Source organism: Acartia tonsa, chromosome 4 (genome assembly GCF_053477335.1).
Source record: "Acartia tonsa isolate MP-2025a chromosome 4, ASM5347733v1, whole genome shotgun sequence".
NCBI lineage: Eukaryota > Metazoa > Arthropoda > Copepoda > Calanoida > Acartiidae > Acartia > Acartia tonsa.
This window is the reverse complement of record NC_137263.1, coordinates 1,865,227-1,887,666: the sequence shown is the minus strand read 5'-3', so window position 1 is coordinate 1,887,666 and position 22,440 is coordinate 1,865,227. Positions and strand designations below refer to the sequence as shown.

Genomic DNA, 22,440 nt, shown 5'->3' with positions numbered 1-22,440 from the left:
TTATTATAATAGCGTTATTGTACATCAATTTTTAATCATCATCTTATCCCTTAAGATCCCTGGAGTCAGTAGACATTATAAAAACATTGTAAAACTAAAGTAGATTGAAAGTGTATTTAATAAATACACTTTCAATCTACTAGTATGTATTCCTATCCATGAATTTTTGTGCTTTGCTACTTATGGATGTTGTCATTCTTGTTAAATAACATCTTATCCCTTAAGATCCCTGGAGTCAGTAGATATTGTAAAAACGACCAAGCTAATATTGCTTGATTCACTTCTACAAGAGTTTAATTAAATCAATATATTATTACTTGGATGTTGCACCAGATTTTCATGTACTCTGTTAAAGTAATTCCCGCAGCTAGCTAAAATAATGATACCCCCATCCACCCCCTTTACCACATCCCATCCCTTCCTACTGGATGAACAAACTGACCAATAAATGATTTCCATATTAGTAAAAATTGGTGACAAATTTTCTCCTGTTAATATATCCACGTATATCTTATATCCATTGTGTTTTTGCTTTGTATATTTTAGATTCAATATGAAAGGAGAAAAACTGTTGATGAACTAGGTTGCAAACTCCCCTCGCTTTGTTGATTGAGCAGCACTGTGATTGAGAGGTCTTCCTCCATCAAAGAATTGAATTCAAAAAAGAAGTGGAAGGATTCCTTAACACAAATTATCCATAATTTTATGTTTTTAAGTATTTACTGTAGTAGTTTAAAATCACCCAATTTTGAATATAGCATAACTGTTATATAATTACAAGTTGTAAATCTTAATATAATAATAATTTTCAAATTTTACAAAACTAATGTGTACATTTGTTTATTTAAAGTGAATAATAATACATATAACATTTAAAAAGAGTACTCTGTTGGTTAAAATTTAAACTAATAATAGAAGAAATCAGTTTTAATATTTTACGACCCCCCCCTGGGTATGGATATTGGATATAGGATATACATGGATATATTGACAAGAAAAAAATTGTCACAAATTTAACTTGCTAATATGGACTTCATTTATTGGTCAATTGGTTTATCCAGTAGGAGGGGAGAGGATGGTGGGGGGGGGGGGGGGTAAATTTATTTTAGCCAGCTGCAAGCATAACCTCATCAGAGTACAAGAAAATTTGGTGCAATATCCAAGTAATATTATATCGATTATAAAAATCCCTTAGCAGGGGACCTTGGAATTTGACACATTTTAGACAGGGATCTAAAGGGATATGACAATGGCCCATAAATTAATGTACAACCCCAATAATGATGCTCAAAATTACCCCTTCTGTAGATTACAATTAGTGGTTGAAACGTTTGGACATTCAACTTAATGAACCAGCCAATAGAAATTCAGCACAGTCCCCAATTTGTTTAGCCAAAGCATAAGAAAACGTTATTATAAAACTTTGGGGACTAGTGTATAAACAGCCCATTGTCCGCTCTCTCTTTGCATTTTAGGACTTACATAAAATAGTTTTAACATAAGAAAATGTGTAATATTTTGTCAAGTTTAACAGAAGCGAGATAAATAAAACATTTTTAAAAGAGGGAATTTTGAAATTTAAGACATATTTAGTCTTACTCTTAGATGTATTTAGGGAAATATTTTATTACTCTCTACTCTGAATTTAGTTAAAAAATTTTACACTAACTTTTTAAAATGTAAATGTAATGATTCAAAACTTAACAAAGTTGGGTATTTTCAAATTTTTTTTTATTCAAATATAATCCTTATACTAAAGTAACAGGATGTTTGTTTGTCTGTGTGTCTGTGTGTCTGTACTGAAGGATCTCGCTAACCGCTGAACCGATCGGGTTCTGCTTAAAAGGGTAGATTCTCATAGGTCCCGGGAAGGTTTATAACTATTTTCTTGGGGGGTGGGACACCCCCAACCCCCCCAAAATGAAAAATACTCCCTCCCCATTTTTTTAAAAATTACTTAACTAAATTAAAAATTATAGGGGGGGGGGGGCAGCCTCCCCTTAAAAAAAAAATTTCCACCCCCAAAAATATTTTTTAAAAATTTTTCTTTTAAAATCTAAAATAAGAAATTGGGTTATCAAATTCGACTCACCCCTTCTCAAGTGACCCTAGAGGCCTCTAGGGGCGTAGCCTCTAGTTAATTGTTAATTTGTTAATGGTGATACTGATATTCAGAACTAAACTATTCTAATAAGACATATTTATGTAAATATAGAAATAATAATTTTTCGAAAATTGGACAACTTTGGAAATAGTTCCTCATCTATTTTATATATCTGAAAGTTCAATTGAACTTATAAACGTCGATTCTTTTTATCAATGTTTTCCTACAGTTGAGAAAATTTTTACTGTTGTCATAAATAAGATTGATAACTTTCATAAAAGCGAAGCTCAATATCAGGATATTCAGACATAATAAAATATTGAGTAAAACTGCATTGAGTTATAAACTAAAATTCTTGAAATAACAACCCCCAAGACCATGGTCGTAAAGGGGTGATTCTCCCCCCCCCCAATTTCAAAGCTTGGACGTCCTTGCCCTAGACCATTCATAGATACAAATACATTAATATATTTGTATATTTTCCTATAGTGTCATGATTCATTAACGGATGTAGCATATACGTGGTTAATGTGGCAGTAGAAAAATTGTCCATCACTTTGGTTTGCAATATGAACTACCCTCACTTTCATTCAGGCCGTGCTGTGTGGAAGAGGTGCGCCTCTATCAGATAATTGATAAATCAGAAGAATCTGATGGTATCTATAATACAAAGTAGAACGATGTCTGTCTGTCCGTCTGTCTGTCCGTCTGAAGCTTAAGATCTCAGTAACCACTGAACCGATTGGGCTCTACTCTTCAGGGAATATACCTACTGGTCCTGTGATGGTTTTAAGCTATTTTCTTGGGGGGTGGGACACCCCCAACCCCCCCAAAAAATGAAAAACACCCCCCCAAAAATTTTTTTTTTTTACTTTTTCTTTTTAAATCTAAAATACGAAAAATTAGGTTGATCAAACCTCTTGGGGCACAGCCCCTAGAGGCTAGGGGCGAAGCCGCTAGTTATTCATAATGTGGTTCTACAATTTTACAATAATAAATATTTATTGTCTTAGTTTAGAACTGCCCAATTTTAGATATTGCATAACTGTTATATAATAACAAAATGATAAATTTAATATAATAATAATTGTATAATTAAAAAAAAAAAAATATGCAAACATTTGTTTAATTAGGTGATTTATTAAAATAAAAGTTTTTAAATGATACTCTATTGAGTAAAATTTAAACTAAAATTTAGATGAATTAGTCTTAAATAATTTACAACACCCCCTTATAAAATATTTAACATGCTACATATACTATTCTCTAAAATATACTCGTATAGCAAGATAAAAATATCTTAGTAGGGGAGCTTGGGTTAAAGGATATAGGATATACATGGATATATTGACAAGTAAAATTGCTTGCTAATATGGATCCCATTTATTGGTCCATTGGTTCATCCAGTAGGGGCCGAGAGGATGGAGAGTAAAGTTTTTTTTGCCAGCTGCAAGCATAACTTTATCAGAGTACATGAAAGTCTGGTGCAACATCCAAGTAATATTATATCGGTTATAAAAGTCTCTTAGTAGGGGACCTTAAAATTTGACACATTTTAAGACTAAAATAGTAACGATTTAACATAAGAACATATATATATTTAGTCATGTATAACATTAGCTAGATAAATAGAACATTTCTTAAGAGAGAATCTTAAAATTTGAGACATATTTGGTCTTATTTGTATTTTGGGAGATATTTTACTACTTTCTACTCTGAATTTAGTTTAAAAATATTACACTAGAGGAGCTAACATTTCAAAATTTAAAAGTGATGTTCAAATACTAATCAAGTCTGGTATTTTAGATTTTTATTTTATGTTGTATATTTTAATATTATTGATTTACATTTCTTTCTTATTGCTGATACTGATAATCAGAACTAAAGTATTTCAATAAGACATAATTATGTAATAAAAAAAAAATAATTGTTAACAGTCTGATTACTTCACTATTGTAAACACTGTCCATTGTCTATATCTGGAGGTTTATTTGAACTTGTTAACAGTTTCATTTCTTAGTACAATGTCAATTAATATCTATCAGTTAGGAAATTTTTAAATTTGTCACAAACATGAATAATTAACAACATATATAAAGGCGAAGCTCGAAAAAGAGGATATTCAACAAATTCATACAAAAGAGAATATAGAGTAATAATACATTTAACCATAAACAAAAATTCTAGAAATAACCCCCCCCCCCCACCAGACCATTCATAGAGACAAGTACTTTACTGTATTAGTACATTTTCATTTTCAGAAGAATTATTACCCACCAACTTGGATTGCAATTTCCCCTCGCAATTATTGGTCGGACCGCCGTACTATATAAAAAGGATTTCCTCTATCAAATAATTACAAATTTAGAAGTAATAAATACATGGAATACACTAATAATAATTCTACATAATTTTACCTATATATTCATTTACTGTAGTATAGTTAAAAGTCACCCAATTTTAAATATTGCATACCTGTTATATAATTACAAAATAAAAATTTAATAAAAAATTATTAAGTAATATTACAAAAAATGTATCTAAATATTTGTTTATTTAAGTAAATAATCACTTCATAGCTAACTTTTAAAAATATAATAACAAGGATGACAACATCCATAAAAGCGAAGCTCTGAAACGGTAGGACAAACGGACATTAACACCTGTATAATGTCAGAACTGAATAATCAGAATGCTAATGTATAAGAGTCAAAGCAAAATTTAAGTAAATTTGTTGAAAAACTGCTTGATACAGGATAATGATTATGGACATACTTACATTTTTAGGACTTGATTATAGAGTTGCTTCGCTTATAATATTGTACTTTGTTGTCCCAGGAATCAGTATACCAAAAATCAGACCAATCGGATAATTAGGTCACATACAAATTTGTTGTTAAAAATGTAAAAAAAATCAACATGTTTAAAATGTACGTACGGACATTCTGGTAATGATTATAGAGTTGCTACGCTTTCTAACTCGTACCTAACTATTACAGGAATCACCATGCAAAATTTGAAATCGATAGGACAATTGTAACATGCCTAAATTAACGAAAATTAACGAAATATAAATTATTTTGTTTATTTTGGAATTTTTTATGTTTGATACTTAAATATTATTGAATTACTTTTATTTATATTTTTATATTTAGAACTAATCATTTTAATATGATATATAATCTTTACATGTTTATAAACAAGGATGACAACATCCATAAAAGCGAAGCACTGAAACGGTAGGACAAACGGACATTAACACTTACATAGTGTCAGAACTGAATAATTAGAATATGAATGTGTAAGAGTCGATGCAAAATTTTAAGTAAATTTGTTGAAAAACTCCTTTATACAGGATAATGTTTATGGACATACTTACATTTTTAGGACTTGATTATAGAGTTGCTTCGCTTATAACATTATACTTTGTTGTCCCAGAAATCAATATACCAAAAATCAGACTAATCTGATGATTAGATCAAATAAAAATTTGATGTTAAAATAGTAAAAAAATCAACATGTTTAAAATGAACGTACGGATTATAGAGTTGCTACGCTTTCTAAATTGTACCTAACTACTAAAGGAATTACCATGCAAAATTTGAAATCGATAGGACAATTCTAACATGCCTAAATTAACGGAAAAAAGCTATCCGTTACGGACGGACGGACGGACGTACGGACGGACCGACCCTAATTATAGAAAAGCTTCGCTTTTAAAAACTAATAGTTAGGATATTTCTGTCAAAAATATATGCAGCTGTTTTTCTGAAAGTTCTTATGAACTAAATTACGCCTTTGTATTTAAGTCAGAAAGATGGTTCACATACAAAGATTTTACGATGACTTAGTCTGAATGTAATGTAAAGCTCGATTAGAAGCCCAAAAAATTAGGGGGGGGGGGGTAGATGATGGTGGTCACTACCCCAAAGAACATAGCTTAAAACCATCACAACAACAGTACATATATTCCCCATGTATTATGTGGTTGCACCCCTAGAATCTATGGCTCTTAATTCAGTAACGAGCAGGAAAATAGCTCAAAACCATTCCAAGGCTCACATCTAAAAACAAAATAGTCAAAAAACATCTCAGGAATTATTTATGTGAAGCTTCCCAAAAAAAGAAAAACTGAACTAGTTCAGTTATTGAAATCTTAAGCTTCAAATAAAAAAAAAACTTACTATTTTATAAAGTACTAGTTGCTTTGAACTTAGACTCTAAGACCAGGGTGGGCGGTGGAGGTCAAGAAAATAGCTTAAAACCATACCAAGACTTTTTAAAAGAATCCCCAAAATGTACCACACATTTGAAACAGCAATTTTTGAGATTTAAAGCTTTAGACAACTCTGCATTCGAAGGGGTGAGATGGGGGCAGAAAAGTATCCCAAAACTTTTTTTTCATAAACTATAAATGAAAGACTGTAAAGGGGATTGACTTCCCAAATCATAACTTAAGGGGCGTAGCCGCTAATCCTTATACTAAAGTAATAGGATGTCTAATTGTCTACCCCCACCCCCCCAAAAAAAAAAAAATTCCCCCTCTGAAAAAATAGTTTTTTTTACTTTTTCTTTTAAAATCTAATATAATAAATTGGGTTATTATTCGACTCTCCTCTCCTCAGGTGCCCCTAGAGGCCTCTTGGGGGCATAACTGCTAGTGTTTAGCGAAAGCATCTCTTAAGAGAGAAAATACTCATATTGTTGTTATTTCAAGCAGACTAGGAGGAAACATTTTTTTTTTATTGAATTTGCCACCTAACTTAACAACAGGCACACTGAAAAATGCCTTTTTAACAAATTTTTTTTTAACCTTTTCCGTTATTTTTCATAAATGCACTACTTTTTGAAAGGGTGCATTTTAAATTTACAATTGCACCACTTTGTGGACATAAAGGTTCCAACTGCACCAATCTAGAATCGCTGCCGGGCAGTGTAAGGTTAAATAGGATTTCCTCCAACAAACAAGTGCACTCAAAAGAACTCGAAATTTTATTTCGTAATGATACTTCACAATTTTACCATCGTATGTATTTATTGTCTTGGTTTAAAACTGCCCAATTTTAGATATTGTATAACTGTTATATAATAACAAAATGTTAAATTTAAAATAATAATAATTGTATTATTAAAAAAAAAATATATGCTAACATTTGTTCAATTAAGGTGATTTTAAAAAAAAGTTTTTAAATGATACTCTATTGAGAAAATTTTAAACTAAAAGTAGATCCTATTTAGATGAATTAAGCTTAAATATTTTACAACACCCCCTCATATAATATTTAACATGCTACAAATACTTTTTTAGAAAATATTCTTGTATAGCAAAATAAAAATATCTTAGTAGGGGAGTTTGGGTTAAAGGATATAGGATATACATGGATATATTGACAACTAAAAATTTGTCTCAAATTTAGCTTCCTAATATGGAGGAGGAGGAGAGAGGATGGGGGATAAAGTTATTTTAGCCAGCTGCAAACATAACTTTATCAGATTTCATGAAAATCTGGTGCAACATCCAAGTAATATTATATCAATTATAAAATTTTCTTAGGGGACCATAAAATTTGACATATTTTAAGACTAAAATAGTAAAGATTTAACATAAGAACATATATATATTTAGTCATGTATAACAGTAGCGAGATAAATAGAACATTTTCTGAAGAGGGGATCTTAAAATTTGAGACATATTTGGTCTTTATTGTGCATTGAGATATATTTTTACTACTTTCTACTCTGAATTTAGTTTCAAAATGTTACACTAGAGGTAGCTAACTTTTTAAGATAATAATATTATGATCCTATTATATATAACATTATTTATTTTAAAATTCTTTTTCATTAAAAATATTTAATTTTGTTAAATAATTTTTATTTATAATTGGCAATACTTATATTTAAAATTAAACAATTTCAATAATACATATTTATGTTAAAGTATTAAAATAATGTCAACAGTCTAATAATTTGATTTTCTAGCACTCATATTTCTAGCTTCATTATTTGTAAGTTCATGTGAACTAAATAACAATATTATTACTTCACATCAATTCTTTCCTTCAGTTGGGAATTTGTTTAATGTTGCCACAAACAAGAATGACAACATACCTAAAAGCGAAGCTCAAATACATACGAAAGAGAATATAGAGTAAAATTGCATTGGATTATAAACAAAAATTCTAGAAATAATTACCCCCTACACCATTCATAGATACGAGTACTTTAATGTAATTGTACATTTTTATATTATTCATTAATAGATAAATAATAAATGTATGACTTTCTGAATGAATGCTACTATATGATTTTAGTTTAATATATTTAACATGCTACATATCCTACTCTAGAAAATATTCTTGTATAGCAAGATATATAAAATTTTAGTAGGGGAGCTTGGGTTAAAGGATATAGGATATACATGGATATATTGACAAGTAAAAATTTGTCATAAATTTTTCTTGTTAATATGGAACTCATTTATTAGTCAGTTGATTCATCCAGTAGAAGCGAGAGGATGGAGGGTGAAGTTATTTTAGCCAGCTGCAAGCATAACTTTATCAGAGTACATGAAAATCTGGTGCAACATCCAAGTAATATTATATCCATTATATAAATATCTTAGTAGGGGACCTTAAAATTTGCAGGGATCTTAAGGGATAAGTCAATGGCCAATACATTGATTTACATCCCCTTCTGTAGATTAAGATTAGTGGTTGAAATGATTGAACATTGAACTTAACAACCAACCAATATTGACTAAAGTTTCTGAAGTTACAAGGCCAAAGAATAAGAAAATGTTATTATAAAACTTTGGGGACTAGTGTAATAAACAGCCCAATGTTCCCTAACTCCCTGCGTTTTAAGACTAAAATATTTAGACTTTAACATTAGATAATATGTTATATTTTCATGTATTACAGTAGCAAGATAAATAGAACATTCTTTTATGAGGGGATCTTAAAATTTGAGACATATTTGGTCTAAATTGTGCATTGGAAGATATTTTACTACTTTCTACTCTGAATTTAGTTTAAAAATATTACACTAGAGGTAGCTTACTTTTAAAAATATTAAGGTGATGATTCAAGTATTGATTAAGTCGGGTATTCTGGAATTTTCTGTGTTTTAAATATTTTAATATCATTCAGTTAAAATTTTTTGTATTTTATAATACTGATGTTTAAAACTAAAACATTTCAAGAAAGTCCATAGTTTAATTAATTAAATTAAAATGTGGAAATTTGTAGCAAAGTAAATCTGCTTTACTGTATCATTCCACTATTGTCTGTAAGTTCATGTGAACTTAATTACAATTTCGTACTAATAAAGAACTTTTAAATTTATCCCTTATTTGAAAAATGCATTTTAAATCTACTTGTACGTATTCCCTCCCATGATTTTTTGTGCTTCGCTACTTATGGATGTTGTCATTCTTGTTAAATAACATCTTATCCCTTAAGATCCCTGGAGTCATTAGATATTGTAAAAACGACCAAGCTACTATTGCTTGATTCACTTCTACAAGAGTTCAATTAAATCGATATATTATTACTTGGATGTTGCACAAGTTTTTCATGTACCAGTAATCTCTGTCTCAGCAATTTACCTTTTTTTGTGCTTATATAAGCATTTTTGTCAGATTTAAGTAGGACGTGCTCACATCGAGAAAGTCCGCACTTTACAACAAAAGTGGCTTACTTAAATCGGACATGTCGGACTAACGAGCCATTTTCGTAGGTTAATTGCTTACTTGAAGAACTATTATTGCCCTATAAACCCCTAAAAAACCCCAAAAATAAGGGTGGCTGATAAGAATCAGCAAAATCGGACGCTTTTGAGGTAAATGTCTTACAGATTAAGATTTTAATCCGGATTATTTTTCCTCAAAATTTAATCCCTTCTCAGCCATTTAAGCTATATTTGTAGTTGATTGCTTACTTATATCTTCCATTTTTGTTACAAAATCCTTACTTAAACAAGCCATTTTTGTGATTAATGTCCTACTTATATCTTCCATTTTTGCTACAAATTCCTTACTTAAACAAGCCATTTTTGGGGTTGATTGCTTACTTAAATCCTCCATTTTTGCTGCAAAACCCTTACTTAAATAAGCCATTTTTTGGGTTGATTACTTACTTAAATCATCCATTTTTGTTGCAAAATCCTTACTTAAATAAGCCATTTTTGGGGTTGATTGCTTACTTAAATCATCCATTTTTGCTACAAAATCCTTACTTAAATAAGCCATTTTTGGGGTTGATTGCTTACTTAAATCATCCATTTTTGCTACAAAATTCTTACTTAAATAAGCCATTTTTGGTGTTGATTACTTACTTAAATCATCCATTTTTGTTGCAAAATCCTTACTTAAATAAGCCATTTTTGGGGTTGATTGCTTACTTAAATCATCCATTTTTGCTACAAAATCCTTACTTAAATAAGCCATTTTTGGGGTTGAGTACTTACTTAAATCATCCATTTTTGTTGCAAAATCCTTACTTAATTAAGCCATTTTTGGGGTTGATTGCTTACTTAAATCATCCATTTTTGTTGCAAAACCCTTACTTAAATAAGCCATTTTTGGGGTTGATTACTTACTTAAATCATCCATTTTTGTTGCAAAATCCTTACTTAAATAAGCCATTTTTGGGGTTGATTGCTTACTTAAATCATCCATTTTTGCTACAAAGTCCTTACTTAAATAAGCCATTTTTGGGGTTGAGTACTTACTTAAATCATCCATTTTTGTTGCAAAATCCTTACTTAATTAAGCCATTTTTGGGGTTGATTGCTTACTTAAATCATTCATTTTTGTTGCAAAACCCTTACTTAAATAAGCCATTTTTGGGGTTGATTACTTACTTAAATCATCCATTTTGGTTGCAAAATCCTTACTTAAATAAGCCATTTTTGTGATTAAATTCCTACTTATATCTTCCATTTTGGCTACAAAATTCTTACTCAAACAAGCCATTTTTGTAATTAATCTCCCACTTATATATTCCATTTTTGTTACAAAATTCTTACTTAAACAAGCCATGTTTGAGACTAATTCCTTACTTAAATCTTCCATTTTTGCTACAAAATCCTTACTTAAACAAGCCATTTTTTGTGATTTATTTCCTACTTTCATGATGAAAATTGGCAAAATTGAACCTATAATTAATGTAAAAAAAAAACTTTATAAGTCAAATTATATTAAACTACATGATATTATACAGTATTACAATACATTCAAAAATTTTATATTCTTTTCATGTTTAAAAAAGGACTGATAAAAGTTTGTTTTAAATTTATACAAATTAGATGTTTAAATCAAATTCACTAGTTTTCTGCATAAATCAATCTTCTGTTTCTGATTTAAAGTTGTGTTATAAAGTTCCAGCAAAACCACTCTAACCACAGACTGAGACAATCTGCCTTTGAAGTGATTCTAATGTACTCTAATGATATTTTGATTGATTTATCAACTCTGTTCTCCAATGAAGTAAACTCCTGAGAAAAAATTACTAAAATTAATATATATTTAATATTGATATGAAATACACAAAACTACTCTTTCTAACATATGTTTCTTTAATATTTACAATAAATATTCATGAATTATTATTAACATTTAGAATAAATAAATAATAGTAAAATATCTAATATAGTATTTGTCATTTGGGATTAGACTTTTATTCAAAAAAAAATTTAAAGCTATTATATATAAAAACAAGCAATGAAGTGCACTGATGTCTAAGGGGGGAGGGATGTACAGGTATGATAACCCCCACCCCCAATGAAATTTGGCATTTAGGAACTAAGACATCATTGTGGAGCTTCTATGTAATACAGCATGACACACAAAAAAGTATTTTTTAGGGTTTACAGACCATATTACTTAGTGTATCAAAAAAAGTAGCATATGTTCTTGATCTCTTAACATTTCCACACAAGAAAAAAATTTTAGAAAGAGCCTAAATTTTGAAAAAGTAACTTAAGAAAAAGTAACTTACATAAGTTTTAAAGGAAGCCTGCAAGAAATACCCCGCTTTAACTGCTGAAAGACTGCCACAAGTAGATCAAACCCCCGAAATTTGAAGCCTTCAGCTTCTATAACAAAAAAGTTCTAGGCATTTTAAAATGACATTTTATGTACAATGAAAATTTTGAAAGAATTGCAATGCTCATGTTGAAAACTTTGAAATTAAACTACGTGGCCTAGAAACAAAATTATAAGCTTATTTTTGTCATAAATTTAGGTTTCCAGTAACTAATTATATTTTTACAATAAAAATACCCATTTTTATAGTCAAAATCATTAAAAAAAATTAAGTTTTACTTGCGTTGTACCGAATGTACTGTAGCCAATCAGAAGGCTGAATCAGCTTAGCAACCAATCACAGCTAAGCTTGTATTAGTTTACCCCTTTGTTTCCGCTATGATTTTCGTTTAAAAATGCAATTTAAATCGAATTTTTTTCTTAGATTTTGACTATGAAATGTGGTGTTTTTATTGTAAAAATGTAATCAGTTACAGGCAATCTAAGTTTCTGACAAAGATAAGGTTATAATTTTGTGTCTAGGCGACGTAATCTAATATTGTATTTTTCTTTTATGAGCATTGGAAATCTTTCAAAAATTCCATTGTACATAAAATGCTATTTTGAAATGCCTAGAACTTTTTTGTTATTGAAGATGAAGGCTTTAAATTTGGGGTATTGGGTCTTCTTGTGGCAGTCTTTCAGCAGTTAAAGCGAGTTATTTCTTGCAGGCGTCCTTTAAGTAAAAAGTTAAAATAAGTTTTAAGTTGAAAGCATTTTTTTGAGTCTTGTAAGGTTAATGATATTTTCATGATCCTAACTTTATTAACAAAAAAGATATCAACAAAATAAAATTTCATTAAAATGAGTTTTGATTTTCAAAAGCATAATTTACCAGAGATCTAAAGAGATATGTCGAAAAGGGGGCCAAATAAATGTCGGAATTCATCCTTTATTATACACATTGTGATGAAAAAATTAAGTTTTTAAAGTTAAAAGTATTTTTCTATTATTGGGATTATTTATACCAACAAATTTTAGCCCCAAGGTAAAAAGTTTTGGGAATTTACATCCTGAAATGAAAATTACCACCCCTTTCAAAAAAAAGCTTGGAAGTCCTCGAAAATGTAAGAATCAATCTAAAACCACAAACAATTGGCAAAACTTAATGAAACTTGGTGAAAATATGAAGATTGTTAGCATAATTATCCCTAAAAATTTCAGCTCTTTATCTTTTATTAACCCTGAACCACTTCATTATGCAATTTACATTTTTCTGGATATTTTGCTATGATAGTCCATAAGTGTACAGATTTACTGTATATTGTTTCTATTTGTTAATGCAACACATATGATAAAAGAAAAAGATTCTGTTTAAAGTAAAATGCTTATGTATTGATCAAAAAATAAATTTTTTGATTTTTTTCTGATCCACTTCATTATGCAAATCCAAAGAAAATCAATGGGAAAAGATTTATTTTGCAATTTTCTCCTCTTTAAAAGATTGAAACTCATAAAATAAAATTTTTTAAAGAAATTTATGCATTAATTATCATGAAAAACAGTATAAGGTAGAAATTATTGATTTTTATAAATAAGAAATATTCGAAAAAAAGTAATTCGACCCTTATCACTTTAGAGGACAGCTGCTGAACCCCAGTTTTATGGATGAAGCTAAATACTTGGTAAAGATATAAATTACCCTCAAAAGTATACAAAAATGTTTTTTCATGTATCAAAAAATCCATTTTAAAATCTTGATTTTGATGATGGTGGCCTTTAAGGTGCTCTTACTGGTGGTGATGGTGAGCCAAAGTTATCAGAGTGCATGGCCATGATGAAAACTTATATATTGCACTATGGTCCAATTTTTGTAGTCATAGCAGCCTCAAGCCATGCAGTATTAAAATAGAAAAAAAATACAATTTAAATTACTCTAATTCATAAGGTAAATATTGTAGTTTTTAGATAATGGTTATATTTTGTGTCGGGAGGCTCAATTGGAGGCTGCTATGACTACAAAAAATGGTACATAGGTTAATAGACAAGTTGTTGTAATGGGCATGTACATTTGACTCACCATCACCATCACCTGGAGTATCTCAAAGGACATCATCCTTAAAATCAAAATTTTAAAGTTGATTTTTTTAATACATTAAAAAACATTTTAGTATACTTTTAAGGGTAATTTTTATCTTTAACATGTATTAAGCTACATCCATTAGACTGGAGGTCAGCAGTTGTCCTCTAAAGTGATAAAGGTTGAATTTTTTTTTCCTAATATTTCTTATTTAGAAAATTCATTAATTTCTACCTTATACTGTTTTTCATAATAACTATTGCATAAATCCCTTTAAAAATTGTTATTTTATCAGATTCAATCTTTAAAAGAGGAGAAAAGTGCATAATAAATGTTTCTCCATTGATTTTCTTTGGATTTGCATAATGAAGGAGACCAGTAAAAAAATAAAAAAAAATAGTTTTTCATTGACACATAAGCATTTTACTTTAAACAGAATCTTTTTCTTTTATCATATGTGTTGCTTTATCAAATAGAAACAATGTACAGTAAATCTGTACAATCATGGACTACCATAGACAAAATATACAGAAAATGTAAAATGCATAATGAAGTGGTTCAGGGTTTAGGAGTTGAAAAAATCATGTTTCCCCCTTTCTGTCTCAGATGGATGGACAGACAGATGGACATTTCAAATAATAGAGTAGCTTCACTACTAATTATAGAGTAGCGCTTTGCTACTAAAAATAAGCTCAGAACTCATATTTATAGTTTAAGGGGGGTCTTTTGCTCCACTAGCCTCTAGAAAGGAAGTCCTGAAATGAAATCTGTAATGGTTACTTAGTTAAGTTATGTTAAAAAAGTTTTCTTTAAAAAAATCAGATTGATATCTTTAAAAATATGCTCAGAACTTATATTTTTAGTGTTTTGGGGGTTCTTTTGTTCCACTAGCCCCTAGAAGTAAAGTCCCAAAATTCAATTTTTACATTTTACAGGTAGATCCAATCATATAAATGAGCTTACAAGCTATAAAAACAAGCCCAACAATCCAGGGCAAAATTTGGTACTGAATTATACAGATTCTTTGCTGCATAACTAAAACACACACGCATAGAAAAACTTTTGGGTACCTACATTTTTGGGTACCACAATGCCATAGAAATGATAAGGGAGTAATAAAAAAATTTTATTTGTGTAAGAACCAAATATATTTTGAAAGTTTTTAAAAAACAGAGGGGGAGAGGAATGAGGATACTTTGTTAAATAGTTTAATGTTGCTGCCCTACTTATGAATATACTTATCCTTGTTTCAAATTAGTATAGTATAATGTTGCTGTGCTAAATATGTATATTACTGTCCTTGTTAACATTAGAAGGAATAATGTTGCTGCGTTACTAATGTCCTTGTTAAATTTAGATTATTATAATGTTGCTGACAAACTTGTGGAAATAAATGCACATGTTAAAATCAGTAATTTACCACAAAAATGGCACAATTAAGTAAGCAATTTACTTTTTTTCATGCTTACTCCACGAGGAGAGATTACTAGGGACAGCATAATATAATTTTGCTGCGCTATTTATGAATATACTTCAACATTACTTAAACATCACTATTGTATAATATTGCTGCTCTACTTATATTTATACTTGTCCATGTTAAATTCAGTATAGTAAGATAATGCTGTTCTTCTTTTGAACATACTTGTCCTTATACCAGTATTACCTCTAGGGGCTCGGTGACGCTTCGGGTGCAATTCCTATCCACGCCACCTTGAACCTACTCTGTGTTTTAAATTGCAGTGTAAAGCGCTCAATCGCCCAGTGTATTAAGTAAGGTAACACCCAATAGACAACCAAATCTTTGATTGCACGAATTTTGTCTAGAGTCCTAACTGCATTTTTAGTCCATTGTTGTATCCCTTCAGATATCTGATAGTATTGGATAACAATAAAATATGATGTAGAGGGAGAGGTCAATAGCAGATAAATAATGCATTAACATTAGTTAAAATATAATTTCAATCGTGATAATTTTATTAACCATGCTACAATGTTACGAGGAGGGATAGGATACTTAGAGGTTAGTTAATATACAGCCCTTGGTCAAAATTTTTATGATTAATTATTGGAAGGGAGATTAATTTGATTCATTTTCATATAACTAAGATTTTACGAATTTCACCAACAACTTGTATCCACCGCAGCGTAAAGATGATAATTTTTAAGCTGTAAGGGACAGGGATCTTAATGGATATGACAATGCATGATAAATTATAATACTCCCTAATGATAATAAACAAGATTACTCCTTCAAGATTTAAGTTATTGGTTGAAAATCTATTCATACAACAAATGAAATAATGTGTTTATAAAACTCTGAATACCATTGTAATTAACAGTCCAATGCCCCCCACCTCCCTGGTGAAGGATTATATATCACATCGTTTTAAACGCATTTTCAAGGATACAAAATTTTAATACAAAATTAATTCCAGATTTGTTGTTTTATTCAGAGTTGCTCAGAAACTGTTTTTAAACCGCGGATATTAATTAAATTCTGAGTCATACTGGAATAGTTATTTGTTGTATCGTATTATAAACAATTTTCCCGAATTTAAAAATGTACAATAATAAGTTTTGTAAGTCCCGAGATTCCTAAGGCTAATAAAACTGGTTATAATCTTATGATTGTACATTTTTCAGTATGGCCTAGTACCGAAAATATTTTTTCCAGTATGGCTTCAAAACCAATTAAAATCCGCTAAATTACAACCAGTTCTAATCCATACTGAAAAAAATCATGTATAGCAACTTATTACAGACAATTTTCCACGAGAATTAAAACAAAATATCATGAAATTAAAATCCGTTTTCTTAGCCAGGTCCTTCAACCATTCAGAACTAACAAAACTGGTTTTAATATTTTAATTTTTTCAATCTAATATCCGCGGAAAGCTAACTATAATACGAGGCGATAAATAATTATTATTTTTTGAATAATATACTGTTTTTAAAAAGTAACAGGATCTATGTGTGTCTTTGTCTGTTTAAGGGAGGATACCACCACCCTCCCAAGAAAAATCGCCCCCCCCCCAAAAAAAAAAAAAACCAACAACAAAATAACTAATAGTTTGGAACCTGCTAGAGTTTTGAGTAAAAAAATGAGATAAAGTTGTAATAAAACTTTGGTTACCCGTGTACAGTTTACAGTCCAATGACACCTCCCTACTTTGTTTGCTCATAAATATACATCAAAACGTGATAATACCTAACATTAACCTATTTCTTCTATTAACCAAGTTTGCAATCCAAATATTTCTAGTGAAAACCCCTCGCATTTCTTATATTTGTTAAGTTAAAACAAGTAAATGTAAATATTAATAACAAAATGCATAGTTCAAAAAATGTGAAAAGGTTTGCGTCAAAATAGTTTTTACAAAATAAATATATAACAGACGCACTGTTATGTATACATGTATGTATTTATAATGAAATAAAGTAAATGCTCAAATGAGGTAAAAAAGAAATGTAATAATCTTTTAGATTTTTTAATAGACACTGTTTAATTTAATTTTGATATCTATAACTAAATAACGGTCCGACCGCCTTGTATGTTTGATAGCTATTTGTGCTCATTAATGATAGGAATGTTGTCAAAAACGTTTCAGCTTTCTATCTTTTATAGGAGCTGAGTAAATCCCATTTCCCCCGTTACGGACTGACTGACAGACTGACGGACAAAGTGAATTATAGAGTAGCTTCGCTTCTAAAAAAGATTATTTTAAATGATTCATTATTTCAGTATTATAGATAGATTTCCACGGATAAAAAAAACTATACACTAAGTTTATAATTAAAATTTGATGGATTTAATTCCTTGATGATTTTTTTGTGTAAAATTGTCTATAATTCAACATGTAGGGTTGAAATACTATTCTAACACAACGGAAATAAAAACAAAATATTTTTAAATTATGATTTTGCATTTTATAATAGTAGAAAACTGGCTATAATACGAAATGATACTTGCTTTTTCAGTATGGCTTAAAACCAGTTCTAATCCAGCGGATGTTAATCGGTTTTGTTGCCATACAGGAAATTTATATGTGAAAAATAAAGAATGTAATTATTTATTGCATCGTATTATAGTCAGCTTTCCACGGATTTCTTAACCCCGCATGGCCCGTGATAAGAAAATTGGTTTTAGGTTTATGAGTATTATTTCAATATAAGTGGAAAACTCTCTGTGATACGATGCTATACATAATTTTTCAGTATAACTCAGAACTGGTTCTAATCCAGCGAATATTAATCGGTTTTGAAGCCATACTGGAAATTTCGTTATAACTCGGAAATTGGGTATAGTCCCTCTCATAGCAACGCCCCTTAAAGGGCGTTTCTTCATATTTTCACATTAGCTATTCTCCTACTGCTATCCCCTGTGAGGGGCTCTAACCCTGCGGGACCAATTGTCTAACCCTACGGGGCAATCACCTAACCCAATATAACCTAACCTAACCTAAAATAACCTATCAAAAGCCATTTTAAAAATACGACCCTTAAAGAGCGTTGCCACGAAAGGGACTATACCCAGGAAATTGTCTACATAATTATAATACATTATTTTTCAGTAGAGTTGGTTAATTCATAATTGATTTCATGGGATAAAACAATGACCAATAAATTGATGTATACAAAATTACCTCTCCTGAAGTTGTAAACCCAAAGAATAAGAAAACATTATAATAAAACTTTGGGGACTACATAGTTGGATTATATTTAAAATGGGTCGATTATTGGCTTTATTACTTAAAACGTTTCATGATGCATATATTTGAGCAAAGGAGGGAGGTGCCATTGGAGGGTAAATCACACTTTTATTCAAAGTTTTATAACTAGTTTAACTTGGTGAGAATTTATAGGATAGCGCTTAATGTAATTAATTATTTTGAATTTTTATTTTAATATCCACGGAAAGCTGTCCATAATATGATGAAATAATATTTGTTTATCACATTGTATAATAAACAGCCTTCCACGGTTATAAAATATATGTAGAAAACAGATTCAATAAAAAAAACTTCAATAAAAGTACAAAAAGGTTTTGAGTCAACAAATAAGACATCGTATTTATGAAACATTTTGTATAATTCATGGATCTTAAGGGATTAGAAAATGATGATAAATAAAATTACCCCTGTTGTGGATTTAAATTATTAATTGAATTGATTGAAGTTTGAGAACAACTAGTGCAATACCAACCAACCAAAATTCATTAAATTTCCCCAAAGTTTTGTTTTACAATAATAACATGGGACACAACAATATAAATATCCAGGAAGGATGGGGACATTGGGCTGTTTATGACACTAGTCCCAAAAGTTTTATAATTAGTTTTCTCGTATTCATTCGAATCCGGTGGATAGGAACCGGTTCTCATCCATACGAAAAAACTATGTCTAGCACCGTATTATATCCAGCTTTCTACGAATATAAAAATGTACAATCATAAGATTTAAACCAGTTTTTTTAGCCGGTGCCTCCGGCACCTTGGGGCTAAAAAAAATAGTTTTAATCTTATAATTGTACATTCTATATCCGCGGAAAGCCGTTTATAATACGATGCGAGAAATAACTATTCTTATTCATTGGCTTAACAACATTAAATAAATTTTGATTGGGTGGTTTATTGAGTTGAGAGCCCAAACATATTAACCATTAATTGTAATCTGAAGAAGTCCTAATTTTTGCAAATTATAAAAAGAAATGTATATCAATTTATCGGCCAGTGTCTTATCCCATTGGACCCCTGATAAATATCAAAGAAACGAGGAAACTCTGAAATAAGCATGATACTGTTTTACTGATACTTACATTTTTTTACTTAATTATAGTGTTATAGTGCATAGTTTTAGATCGATAGGACAATTCTAACAAGTTTAAATTAACGAAAAAAAGCTAACCAATGGACGTAAAAACGGACGGACCGACCTCAATTATAAAAGCTTTGCTTTTATCAATTAATAATCCATTTTCCAGTATGGCTTTGAAACCGATTATTATCCGTTGGATTAGAACCGGTTCTATGCCATACTGAAAAATTATGTAAAGAAAATTTTACAGAAAATTTTCATTGAATATTAAAATAAAAATAATAAAATTAAAACCAGTTTTCTTATAATAATCCATTTTCCAGTATGGCTTCGAAACCAATTATTATCCGCTGGATTAGAACCGGTTCTACGCCATACTGCAAAATTATGTAAAACATCGCTTTAGAGACAATTTTCCACAAACGGACGGATCGACACCAATTATAAAAGCTTTGCTTTTATCAATTGATAATCCATTTTCCAGTATGGCTTTGAAACCGATTATTATCCGTTGGATTAGAACCGGTTCTACGCCATACTGAAAAATTATGTAAAGCATTGTATTACAGAATATTTTCATTGAATATTAAAATAAAAATAATAAAATTAAAACCAGTTTTCTTAGTCCTGATCTTCGGCTCTAATTAGGACTAAAAAAAACTGGTTTTAATCTTTTCATTTTGATATCTGCGGAAAGCTGACTATAATACGATAAATTACTATTTCAGTATGGAAACCGATTAATATCCGCTGGATTAGAACCGTTTCTCAGCCATACTGATCTGTGTATAGCATCGTATAGCTTTGTTTATATTCTTATTTTGTTTTGTTTTGATATCCGCGGAAGGCTGTCTATGATACGATGCAATAAGTAACTAATCAAATCTAATGTCTATACATTTTTTGTTGATTTCATTTCACTTTTTAAAATACATGTAATAAAATAAACTTTATAATAAAAATAGAGTCTTACCTCTTTAACAGAAATGTATACCCAGTTTCTTTTCAACAAAGTTTGGTTCAATAAGATGCGTAGATTTATATAACATTACGATTTCCTACAATTTAAATACCTTTCTTAAAAGTAATACTTAATATTTAGAATTGTTTGGAAATGCATTGTTAATAAAGATATAGAATTCACAACTTCACAAGAGAAGGTTTCATAAATAAAAATAACGTTTACTGTAGAAAATATATTGCACAGATTTTTAACAAATACATATGTTTCCACCAGGAGTATCCTTGGCCAACTGACGCGACAGCCTGTGTCAGCCTGGGTCAGCCTGTGTTGACCCATGTTGTACTGGCACGACACACACGCACGCACTTATACACACACTTACAATTGGCATCTAAAATAGATTTGTTATGGGAAGGGAAAAGACAATTGACAAAATAAACATTACATTAAATTTTTAGAAACCAAATTATGTCTTATGTAGCTTATGATTATTTGTAGAAATATTTTTGTGCTTTCACAAAAAGTACTTGTTGAGCACTGATAACTCCTGCCACCTTTAAATTTGTGAGAAAATTTGTAAAACTACCTGGCCCCACCTCATAAAAAAGGGATTTTCAGTGCTCAACCTGGTAGTCTGGGTGAAAGCACCAATATTCTTAAGATGAGCGGGCGTGGTTTTCAGGTAGAGTCAGGACATAAGGCTGTTTATTACACTAGTCCCCAAAGTTTTATGATAATGTATTCTTAATCGTTGGTTTAACAACTTTGGGGACTTTTATTGAATTTTGATTGGTAAATTCATTAGGTATAGCGTGCAAACGTTTCAACCAGTAATGGCAAACTACAGAAGGGGTATTTTTGTATATTGTCATTGGGGATGTACGTCCAATTAACTATTGCCTTATCTCTTTAGATCCCTGGTGGTTAAAATTACCAAAAACTTTTATGCCAACGAATAATGTGAAGTAGTTAACTTGTTAAGAATCTTTGTACATATTTTAATTCAGGGATCTTCGGGGATAAGAAAATGTTGTTTTATCAAAATAACTCTGAAGTACTTTTATTAAGGCAAATCAATTTAATGTAACGTAAATTTTTTATATCTATAACTGTTTTTTTTGGCCAGATAAATTTAAATTTAAAGCGGTTTTTAATACTTTTTAGTAGCGAAGCTACTCTGTAATTCCAAATGTCCGTCTGTCTGTCCATCCGATTGTCCGTCTGTCTGTCTTGTTTGTTCGTCTGTCTGTCTGTCTGTTTGTCTGTCTGTCTGTTTGTCTGTCTGTCTGTCTGTCTGTCTGTCTGTCTGTCTGTCTGTCCGTCTGTCTGTCCGTCTGTCTGTCCGTCTGTCTGTCCGTCTGTCCGTCTGTCTGTCCGTCTGTCTGTTCTTATGCAATGCCTCTGTTTGTATTTATGTCCGTCTATCTGTCCGTCTGTGTGTGTGTGTGT

The 22,440-nt window shown here is 30.2% G+C and overlaps 1 protein-coding gene across 3 annotated transcripts in view; it reads left to right on the top strand.

The window, feature by feature from the left end:
- The first annotated feature begins 255 nt into the window (after positions 1–255).
- The window catches only part of LOC145315643 (uncharacterized), a 78,368-nt gene continuing 56,183 nt past the window's right edge, over positions 256–22,440 (top strand). For 2 of the 3 annotated variants that reach the window (XM_080155636.1, XM_080155634.1), the window contains exon 1: positions 9,615–9,634. The gene's annotated coding sequence lies outside the window, so the exon portion shown is untranslated. Of the gene's footprint in view, positions 293–9,614; positions 9,635–22,440 lie in introns of those variants that run through there. The other variant, XM_080155635.1, reaches the window with a different exon arrangement.